The following is an 11,776-nucleotide window of genomic DNA, read 5'->3' as shown; positions in this document are numbered from 1 at the left end:
ATGTATATATATATATATATATATGTGTGTGTGTGTGTGTGTGTGTGTGTATACATATGTGTGTGTGTGTGTACATATATGTGTGTGTCTATATATATATATGTGTATATATATATATGTGTGTGCGCGCGCGTGCGTGTTTATATATCTATACTACTTATAAAAGAACGAGTTTTAAATTTTTTTTCTTTCCCAAAATACCGGTCCCTATTAATATAATTACAATCATATACTAGCAATAGCACTCATTCAACTTTAATAGAATAAATCAAAGTCGTACAATTTTTATTTTATTTTTGAATTATTATAAAATATATTAATTCTTAGTTATTGGATCTAATCCAATGACTGACGAATTAAGTATCTGTCACTTTTTCTATCTAAATTACCCTCAAATAATGCATATCAAATTTCACTTTTTATATGCGTACTCTATCTCCTAATAACCGCCGCCCACATAATATCATATTTTATCACAAATAATATTCACAATTTACATATTTCTTAAATATTTTTTTTCACATGTAATACCCACCTACATAATATCCAATCACGTAATACCTTCTGTATATATAATATTTAATCATATTTTTTTAAAGGTGAATATATAAAAATTATCACATTTTTATCTACTAATATTTAAAATATGAGATATTTTCAATAAAATATAACATATGAATTTACAATTTAAAAATTTAAATTTGTAAATAAATGTGATTCACAAATTTATATTGGTTTGAGATAATTATTAAAATAGTTGTTGACAGGCTTTTTTTAGTAGAAAAAAATATTGCATTCCATTTACGAGAACAGAAAAAATTCTGTCAACCAAAGAATATCTGCCGTAAAATATTTTTCACAAACGCCCCATAAAAGAATTTCTATACTCATCAAAAAACGAAAATCTCTACACAAGACACACTGAAAATATTTAATATTCACTATCTCTTAATTAACTAACTAAGAAGAAATTAGTTTTGAAAAATAGAATGATTTAAATAAGCATATCAAATCAATTTTAAATTTTAAATTTGGTTCATAATTTTAAATATGAATTAATATTTTAATTAAAAATTTGAAATTAATTAAAATTTAATATTTGAGTGTATAAATAGTATTTCAAATCGAAAATAATTAATTAAGTTGAAAATATGTCAAATTTGAAAATAGATGGGATGATAAATAAATCAATGCTTCTAATAACTATTTATATTCAAATTATGGATTCAAAATTAATTTAAAATTTTGAGTTTTTTTCATAAATTTAAATCTGAATTTATTAATTTAAAATTTTGAATTACTTCAAATTTTTAAAATTTGGATACACATTAAACAAATTAAAGTTAGAAAAAAATTAATTAATAAATAAATTTATACCACCAATAATTATTTAAATTTAAAATATAAATATAAATTTAATTTAATTAAATGTTACGTGCATCGCACGTGCACTATAACTAGTATATATATATATATATGAGTCCGGCTACTATACTGTCGATAGTACCAAGCCCTTGGTACTATTGAGTTTTCTACCGTTAGATCTACCCTTTGATTATTTTCATCCGTTAAATTATACTATTAAACCAACCATCCACTCAACCCTAGGGGGACCACTATCAATTTAACCGGGGACCACTATTATTCTAACCGCACATCCTTTCATTCAACGGCCGAAAACTCAATAGTACCAAAGGCTTGGTACTATTGATAGTATAGTAGCATAATTATATATATATATATATATGTGTGTGTGTTTGTGTGTGTGTGTGTGTGTGTGTGTGTTTGTATGTGTGTGTGTGTATATATATATGTACGTTTGAGGTGAAAAAAAATTTGGGTAAAGTAATTAAAACCGATTAAATTCATATTCATACAATCTCAATAGGTCTCATGTTGACCGAGAAATCTTGGGGCAAATAATTATGATTTTAATCCACAATAGGTCTATTCATAAATGTGAATTAATGGGCCTCATGAAAGCCCTTTAAGATTTTATGCCTATATAAAAATTCGGGCCTCATCTCAGCCCAATGAATATTCATGCCCAACAAGTTTCATCAAAGTAGGCCCAATTTTAGCCCAATTCATAAAATAACGGTCCACATTTTCACCCACATTTAAAAATTCAATCTCGAATACCATATTCAAATTCTATTCGAAATTTGATTTCGAATTTCGAACCAACACCCAAAATATCTCTCATTCGAATTTTGAATACCTAACCATCCAACAACCCATTCAAAATTCGATTTCGAATTTCAAATTCCCAACCAATTTTCAAAATACTCTCCAATCATCCAACAACCCATTCAAAATTCGATTTCGAATTTTAAATTTTCAACCAATTCTCAAAATATCTTCCAATCATCCAACAACCGATTCAAAATTCGATTTCAAATTTCAAATCCCTAACCAATTTCCAAAAATCCTCCAACCGTCCAACAACCTATTCAAAATTCAATTTCGAATTTCGAATTCCCAACCAACTCCAATCATTTAATTACCAATTCAAAATTCGAAATCGAATTTTGAATCCCTAACCAATTCCCAAAATATTCTCCAACTATCCAACAACCCATTCAAAATTCGATTTCGAATTTTGAATCAATTCCCAAAATACCCTTCAACCATCCAACAATCCATTTAAAATTCGATTTCGAATTTCGAATTTCAAATCCTAACCAACTCCCAAAAAATCCTCCAACCATCCAACAAATAATTCAAAATTGGATTTCGAATTTTGAATTCTTAACTAACTCCTTCCTTCCTATTAATCTCATGAACCATATCCATGAACCAAATCTCATGAGCCAATACCCACTCTAGGTATATGTGCTAGAGCAAAAGGTTGACTAGACCCTAACACCCTGTTTGGATGTGGTACAAGATAGGGGATAAGAGGCTTATCCCCTATCTTGTAGCCAAACAAGGTGTGTTAGGGGTGGGAACAGCAGTTCCCACCCGAGGCTTATCCCCTATCTTGTACCCAAACAAGGTGTGTTAGGGGAGGGAACAGCAGTTCCCACCCTTAAGGGTGGGAACTGCTGTTCCCACCCCTGGGTTGGAACAAGCCAATCCCCAAGCTTGTACCGGGGGCATCTCTGAAAAATACCTCCTTTCTCTCTCCCGTCATCGCCTTTTTCTCCATCTCTATAAGCCCTAACCCCGCTCGCTTCTCCTTCGTGGCCTTCTTCTCCATCTATGGAACCCCTACACCCTCCTTCGTCTCTTCGCCATCTTCGCCGTCGCTGCAAACCGTAGATCTGAGGGTGCTCCATCTTTGGAATCCCCTTGCCCTTGTTAGATCTCGGCTTCGCCGGCGTCGCCGTCACTGGAAACCCTCCGATCTGAGGACCCCCGCGGCCAGGGTAGCCTCTCTTCGCCTTCTTCTCCATCAAAGGAACCCGCGAGCCCTTATTCCTCTCTTCGTAGCCTAGATCTTGTACTATATCCAAACACCGGGATAAGGCCCTTCCTCGGTGCGATCACTGCTATCGCCTTTGCCTTCCTCTGTGCGATCTATGCTTCGTCGCCGCCGCCTTTCTCTGTGCGATCAAAGCCTTCGTCGCCGCCGCCCTCCTCTGTACAATCTGTGCTTTGGGCGCCGCCGCCTTCCTCTGTGCGATCTTTGCTTTGGGCGCCGCAGCCTTCCTCTGTGCTATCTCTGCATTGGTGGCTGACGCCTTCCTGTGTGCGATCTGTGCTTTGGGCCGCCGCCTACCTCTGTGCGATTTATGCCTTCGGCGCCGCCGCTTTTCTCTGTGCGATCTATGCCTTGGCCGCCGCCTACCTTTGTGCGATCTGTGCCTTCGGCGCCGCCGCTTTCCTCTGTGCAATCTGTGCCTTCGGCGCCGCCGCTTTCCTCTGTGCGATCTGTGCCTTGGCCGCCACCGCCTTCCTCTGTGCAATCTGTTCTTTGGGCGTCGCCGCCTTCCTCTGTGCGATCTGTGCTTGCGGCGCCGCCTCCTTCCTCTGTGCGATCTGTTCTTTGGGCGCCGCCGCCTTCCTCTGTGCGATCTGTGCTTTCGGCACCGTTGCCTTCCTCTGTGTGATCTCTACTTTAGTCGCTGCCACGTCCTTTTGTGCAATCAGTGACTTGGTCGACGCCGCCATCATGTTGCCGCAGCCGTTGGCCACATCTGAGGGTTTGGGTGCTCCACTTCTCTATGCTTGATCTCCTTCTCTGTTCTTCTCTCTGCTTCCTCTGTTGAAGGCAAGGTACGCAATGTAAATGGCCGCAGTTTATCTTCGTGTTTGTGATTGCTCGAAATTGGTGGTGTGCCTCTTTGTGCTGGGTTGTGCTTCCTCTATGGTTTCCTGTGGTTCTCTATGGTTGATCTATACTGTGTGTGCTGAATGTGTATACTATACCTTGTGCCCTGTGCCAGCCCTGTGATACTCATTTTTTGGTTAATTGCACGGGCAGTGAAAATTGGCGATGATGCCGGTTTCCATTGAATGTATTCGATTGATGGTATGGATGTAAAAATCCATGCAACCCTATACATTTTGGAAGCCAAATGAGCCACCAATCTATCACCATTTGATGATTGGTACGGAAAAAGATTTCGGCGCAAATTGGCATAGTTTGTAGTTGAATATGGCATGAAATAATCCTCGCCTCAGTGAATGCTCGACTTCTCTATGCTTGATTATGTAGAATGATTGATTGTTAGATAGTTGCTTCAGGTTATTTGTGTTCTTTTATGCTTGATCGATACTTTATGCATTGTATATTATAGTGGGCATCCTGTGCACTGTGGCTGCCCAGAGAAAGTACTTGAGCTTAGTACGTCGGCAATTAAGGCGATGATGATGGTTTCCATCTGTATTCGATGGATGGTATAGATGTAACAATTCATACAACTCCATACTTATTTGGAAGCCAAATGAGCCACCAATCCATCAGGAATAAGCAATTGATGGTTGGTATGGATGTAAATTTCAGTGCACACAATATATATTTCAACGGCAAACCCTTCCTTGCAATGTATATGGTGTTTAATTATATGTCAAGTGTTATTGTTCAGTATTTTCGGCATATAAATTACTATGATGTATTATGTTTGCACATTGCACAATAATTGTAACTTCCTTCCCTATTTGCCATGTGTACTTGCCGACTTGCATGATTTAAATAATTCTATCTCATAATAAATTTATGGTGTCGTCTTTGCATTTGATTCACAAGTAAATTGTCATAATATGTATAAGTATAGATAAGTCCAGGCAAGAGACCCTCTTCTAAGTCCTTTGTAAACTAAGGTATGGGATTGGACAATAATCCAATTCATAGTGGAGACATAGGTGGTAGCAGCAGAGGGCGCAACCAAATATATACACGCACTGCGAACTGGACTGATCATTTGGATTCTACTTTGTTGAGTATCATGATGGAGGAGCATGGATTAGGAAACAACGTTAATGGTAGTTTCACGCAAATAGCCTGGGTTAGAATTATTTTTTGTTTCAACTATAAAACAAATCAAAACCTGATGAAGAATCAAATTAAGAATCGCTTGAAGGTTTTGAAGAGATTGTGTACGACCTACAAGAATTTGGCAACTAAGAGCGGTTGGGGTTGGGACCATGTGAATAATATACCCACGCCCGGTGATCGTAGTGATTGGGACGCAGTCATAGCGGTAAAGGTTTATTACATTGATTGCAATTTCAAATTACACCTACATATGAAACATGTATAATGTTATGTATCTTTGTTCAGGACAATCCGGCTTTGGCGAAGTTTAGGGACAAACCTTTTCCGGCATATAATGATATTGCATTTCTTTCCGGAACAACTACTGCCACAGGACAATTTGGAATGTCCTCGCAAATGCCCACAGCAACAATTGATAGCTCATCCTCATCTTCTCCTGTTGAGGACGATACCGTCGCAGGTGTTAGCAAGCTTGCAAATAATTTCTTACCCGGTCTCTTTGAACCAAGGTCCTCACGCTCACCCTTGCATGTGTACCAAGCAGTAATACTTCACGTTCTCCTAGCCCTCCCCTAGTGCAACCAAATATAAGAGGGAGTGCCAGTGGATCTGGACATAGCTCTGCGGGTAAAAGAGCTCGGTCTCCAGAGCCCTCACTCCCTCCAAAGAAATAACCATCTGCTTCCGCTGGCCGCAAAAAGAAAATTGACATAACCGGCGAAGCAATATCGGAATTGGTAGATATTGGAAAACAAAAGCTGAACCTTGTTAGAGAAATGTACCAAAAAGATCAAACCAAACTTTCTAATATTCCTTCAATTGAAAAGTGTATGAATAGGGTTTATAATATGCCTGGAATTACAGATGAGCAGGTCATAGTAGCAGGGGAAGCATTGCTGAATGAGCCACAAAGACGCCTTTTTATGACTATGAATGATCGCATAGTAGCAAGATGAATAGAGCGGCAGTGCGAGGTCCAAGACGTCTTGTATAAAAAAAACTTTCCTGGTTTCTAGATTGTTTTGTTATTGTGTGTTGGTGTTTGTAGAATAGAGTAATATGTGATGCTTGAAGCATTTGCGTTTTAGACTTGTATGTTAAATTAGTTGTTTGTTGTTTAGCTTTATGTATAATTATGTACTATGTTTGCTTACATGTTAGTTTGCTTGTGTTCAATGTTTCGACTTAAAGGTGCGTTATGTTGAATGTTGAAAAAAATATGATGTGTACTGCTTGTGGTATAATGCATGATTTTATCATTGCGGCACTCATGGGTGCGCCCTTGTATCGTTCTATTTTTTCGTCGATGACCTTAGCAAATATTATGTTAATTTTAGATGACGATGATGACTACTTGGACCAAGTATATGTCATACTATTTGGTCAAGACTTTCGGACGTTTTCTAATTCCTTACACAAACGTTAGTATCGTACTCGACCTTTTACCGGCCACCAAATGATTTGTGATATTTTGAATGGTCATCCGGACAGAGGGTACGATCATTTTCGCATGACGACTACTACTTTCGTTGCACTCCGCGATGTGCTAGTTGCTCGGGGGCTGATAAGAGGAACACGATACATGACTGTTGATGAACAACTAGCAATATTTTTATTTGGCGTAGGTCATGGTGTGGCTAATAGAGTGCTTGCTGAAACATTCCAACATTCAGGGGAAACAATCAGCAGACATTTCAACAATGTATTGCGGGCTATTATAATGTTGAAAGATGAATACTTAACGTTGCCGCCAAGTAATGCAATGGTGCATCCAAGAATTCGAGATAATCTCAATTTTTATCCTTTCAAGGTTGATTTCTACGATTACATGCAATATATATTTCCTTTGATTTTTAATTGTGGATTAATATATTTGCTGCATGTTATCTTGTAGAATGCAATTGGCGCGATAGACGGCACACATATTCCAGTGATTGTTCCGAGGAGCGACCAACCACGATTCCGATGTCGCAAAGGGTTCACATCCCAAAATATGATAGCCACAGTCTCATTTGACCATATATTTTTCTTTGTATGCACAGGTTGGGAAGGATCAGCAGCTGATATGCGTGTACTTCGGTGGGCTTGCGACACAGGAGGTTTTACAGTTCCGGATGGTAACTTTCCAAATAGTCTTTTTTATAGTATGTATAACACTTTTGTCATTTTAATGGATATTGTGTTACATCTATATTAATATTCGTAGGTAAATTTTATCTGGTTGATTCGGGGTACGCAAACACAAACAGATTTCTTGCTCCCTACAGAGGTGAACGGTATCATTTAAGTCAATTTGACACTACAACAAGGGCTCGCACGCATCGCAACCTCAAAGATCTCTATAACTATCGACATGCGCAGCTGAGAAATATCGTCGAGAAAACATTCGGTATATTAAAAAAGAGATTTAAGATTCTAAATCATGCAACACCATTTCCGTATAAAGTACAGTGCATGATTGCTATGGCATGTTGTGTAGTACACAATTTTATTTGAAGATAACAAGGAAATGATATGTACTTTAATGAAGAGATAGAACAACTTCCAACTGGCGATGACGACGAGGATCCGCCAAATATTGCCGGCGCAGATGAATCAAGACGCGGTGACAGTTTACGTAGAACTATAACAGAGCAATTATGGAATAATAGATGCTAATTGTTTGTGTTTATGTTACTTGTTCATACTGTCATTAGCAAAGGTGTCCAAAATATCCGATATCCCATACCCGATCCGGACCCTACCCGGACCCAAACCGGACCCGAACCGGACCCGATAAAAAATGAATAGTATACGGATAAAAAAAATTACCCATTAAAATTTTGGGTATAGGTTCGGATATTTTATACCCATACCCGATTTGGACCCGATCCGAACCTAACTTTTAAATGGGTAGGGTCCGGAATAGTTTTCAAATCCGGACCCGGACCCGGACCCGGACCCGATGAAATATCCGATAGTAAAAAAAAAAAAAAAACTTTTAAAGTTGAAGGATCAATTTTAATATGACTTATAGATGATGAGTCACTATGTATTTTTATCCTAATGAAATCCTAGCCGTCTCTTTTACTCATTACTTTTTTCTAATTTTTTTACTCTTTGTTTTCTACTCTTTTTTTTCATTTCATTTCCGTCAACAATATTTTATTGTCAACAATATAGTTTGTTTATTGACTATTTAATAAAGTTTATAAAAAAATATATTTATACGGATATCCGTACCCGATTTGGACCCGATCCATATCCGATTTTGAACGGGTATTATACGGGTAGTCACTACCCAGACCCGCTTAAATAGACCCGATGGGTACATTAGAAACTTTAGTATCCAGACCCGGACCCGACCCGAAGTTAAATGGGTAAGGTATATATATTTTTTTATAACCATTTCTTTTTAGGGTATGGATACAGTATATTAATTACCCAGACCCGACCCGGTCCACGGACATCTTTAGTCATTAGTTATGTATTTTGGATATAGTTTATGTCATGCTACTTGCTAATGTGAGGTAATTGTTGTATGTGATGTTGTAATATTCTACTACTTGCATTTACAGAGTGAGATTGTGTTCGTATTATTTGAATTATATCAATAATTAGGATTATTTTAATGCTATATAATTGGTTGATTTAAATGGCTGTAAATTTGTTTTATACTATATGTAGGTTTACTTGATGTTATATGTAAATGTGCGTAGTGGTAAAAAGTGTTAATTACGCAACGTGGTTTAATAATCCATATATTTTTGGTTAATTATTGATGAATATATCAGTTATATTCAACATGATCTTTCCAAATATTTTTGTAAAATCTTGGGTTTATCTCTTTTTTAAGATTGATTAAATAAAGGTAATAATTAATAAAATATCAAAAAAATTGAAAATTTAATTTCTGACATTTAAATTGATTAGTGTATTCCCAAAATAATACATTTTACAAGCAAATTTAAATTAAATTGTGCCTAGGATTAATTTTAGAGAGAGGGGTATTTTCGGTATTTAAAAAGTTCAACAACCGATTATTCCTCTTATTCCCAATAACCATCCAAACACAATTTTTCTAGTTCCAGCTTATACCCACATTTTCATCTAAACAAAAAAATACCCTTGTTCCTACAAAAATCCATACTTGTACCTATCTCCGGTATAACTAGTTCCTACTAATTCCCAATCCAAACGGAGCCTGAGGATATTAGAGTCTAAAAAAGAAGTATGTGCATGGATCCGAAATCAAATCCGATGGTCGAATAGATCCACGCCACCGTCATCAACTTCGTCGACGTCATATGCAGCATCGCAAGAAGAGGGGAGGGGAATCTTTGATTTCCCGTTTCTTCGGACCCCACATCAAAATTAAAAGGGGGATTTCTTCGGACCCCAAATTGGAATTCAAACGGGGATTTCTTCGGACCCCAAATCAAAAATATAACGGGGATTTCTTCGGATCCCAAATTGGAATCCAAACGAAAATTTTTTCGGACCCCAAATCAAAAGTAAAACGGGGATTTCTTCGGACCCCAAATCAAAATTAAACGAAAATTTTTTCGGACCCCAAATCCAAATCGAGATCAAAAGGGGATTTCTTCGGACCCCAAATCAAAAGTAAAACGGGAATTTTTTCGAACCCCAAATCGAAATCAAAACGAGAATTTCTTCGGACCCCAAATCAAAATCAAACGAGAATTTCTTCGGACCCCAAATCCAAATCGAAATCAAAACGGAAATTTTTTCAGACCCCAAATCCAAATCGATATCAAAAGTAAATTTTTTCGGACCCAAAATCCAAATCGAAATCGAAACGAAAATTTCTTCGTACCCCAAATCCAAATCGAGATCAAAAGGGATTTTCTTCGGACCCCAAATCAAACCAAAATCAAAAAGGAGGTTTCTTCAAATCCGAATCAAGTTGCAAAATTAAAAAAGAATTGTCTCGAATCCAAAATCCGAAATAGAATTGAAAAGAAAATCAAGTTCACAATTAGCACCGGGGCCACATCATTAAAATGGCTTCTCGTGAAGCCAAGTACCCAATTAATCCATAATCCAATTGAAACTCGCCAAATGCCTTAAAAAAATTTTAGATACACCCGTTGCATGCTCTGACATACGTATTAAAAATAAATTTATATTGCACAATAAATTATTTAAATATTTTATTTATTATATTTTATTTTATAGTATTAATTATCAAATATTTTATTAATTATCTAACAAACTGGCGGTATATCTAGCGTTAGTGTAAACCAGAGACAAAAAAAAAAAAAATTATTCTCTTTTTTGAAATTATGAGTACATTTTCTAAACATTCTCCACACTGGATGTATATGTGCACATACACCACACATTTAACACCTTTTAATAATTTTAATTATTAGACTGTGTAGATCATATTTATTTAATTAAGTTTTGATATTAGAACAATAGTCATCTAATATAAGTTGCGGTGTATGGAGTATTAATATACATAAGGTACATGCAATAGTTTTTCTTATTCTAATCAATTTTAACAAGATAAAGGCATCTCATATTTTGATAATTTGAAATAAGTCCTCCAACTTTAACATTTTAGTTAAAAATTTTATTTATAAAATAGTTACAAAAGCTATTAAGTTTGATTGAGTTTTTAAATAAAATTATTAAAATAATTTAACTCTTCAAATATTAAAAGTTAAGAAAACATTAATAAAAAAATTATTTTATAATATTCATAAGAATAATTTATATATTTTTTATTATAATTTTTAATATTAAAATTAATAATTATATTATTAATTAAGTAAAATACTATCTATCTCTTGTGTAGCACGGATCCTGAACTAGTGCTATACACAAGTGGGAACCTCGCTTACACTTTCCAGGAAAAAGGTACTGCACTATTTATATATCTACTTGATGAAGATAAAATTGTGTCGAGACCCCTCAGCTATACGCAATTTTAAAATGAACTTCTCAACTGTAACTTTTTTAATACATATATATATTTTTATCACTATTATTGTAGTTAGGACACCCATTATAAAGAGGGTATTAGGATATTCATACCTCAACTCTACAAAGGTTTTATTTATTTATTTTTTTTGAGGCCCTGACGTCCAGTCCTCGTCAGTTTAATCACACATAGCCCAAGATCACCAGGCGATGTGAGACTCGTCTCGCTAGCCCGTCATCCAGACCCTGGCTCAGCCGAGACTCGCCGCACATGTCCAACTGGTGAACCGGCTCTGTTACATTATCATCCAGACCCTGTCTCAGCCGAGACTCGCCACACATGTCCAGCTAGTGAACTGGTTCTGATACCAAATGTAACGACCCAGCCCACTAGCAATAATAACT

The sequence above is a fragment of the Ananas comosus genome, linkage group 17, assembly GCF_001540865.1.
Source record: "Ananas comosus cultivar F153 linkage group 17, ASM154086v1, whole genome shotgun sequence".
In the NCBI taxonomy this organism is placed as follows: domain Eukaryota; kingdom Viridiplantae; phylum Streptophyta; class Magnoliopsida; order Poales; family Bromeliaceae; genus Ananas; species Ananas comosus.
Note: the sequence above shows the minus strand (reverse complement) of the source record.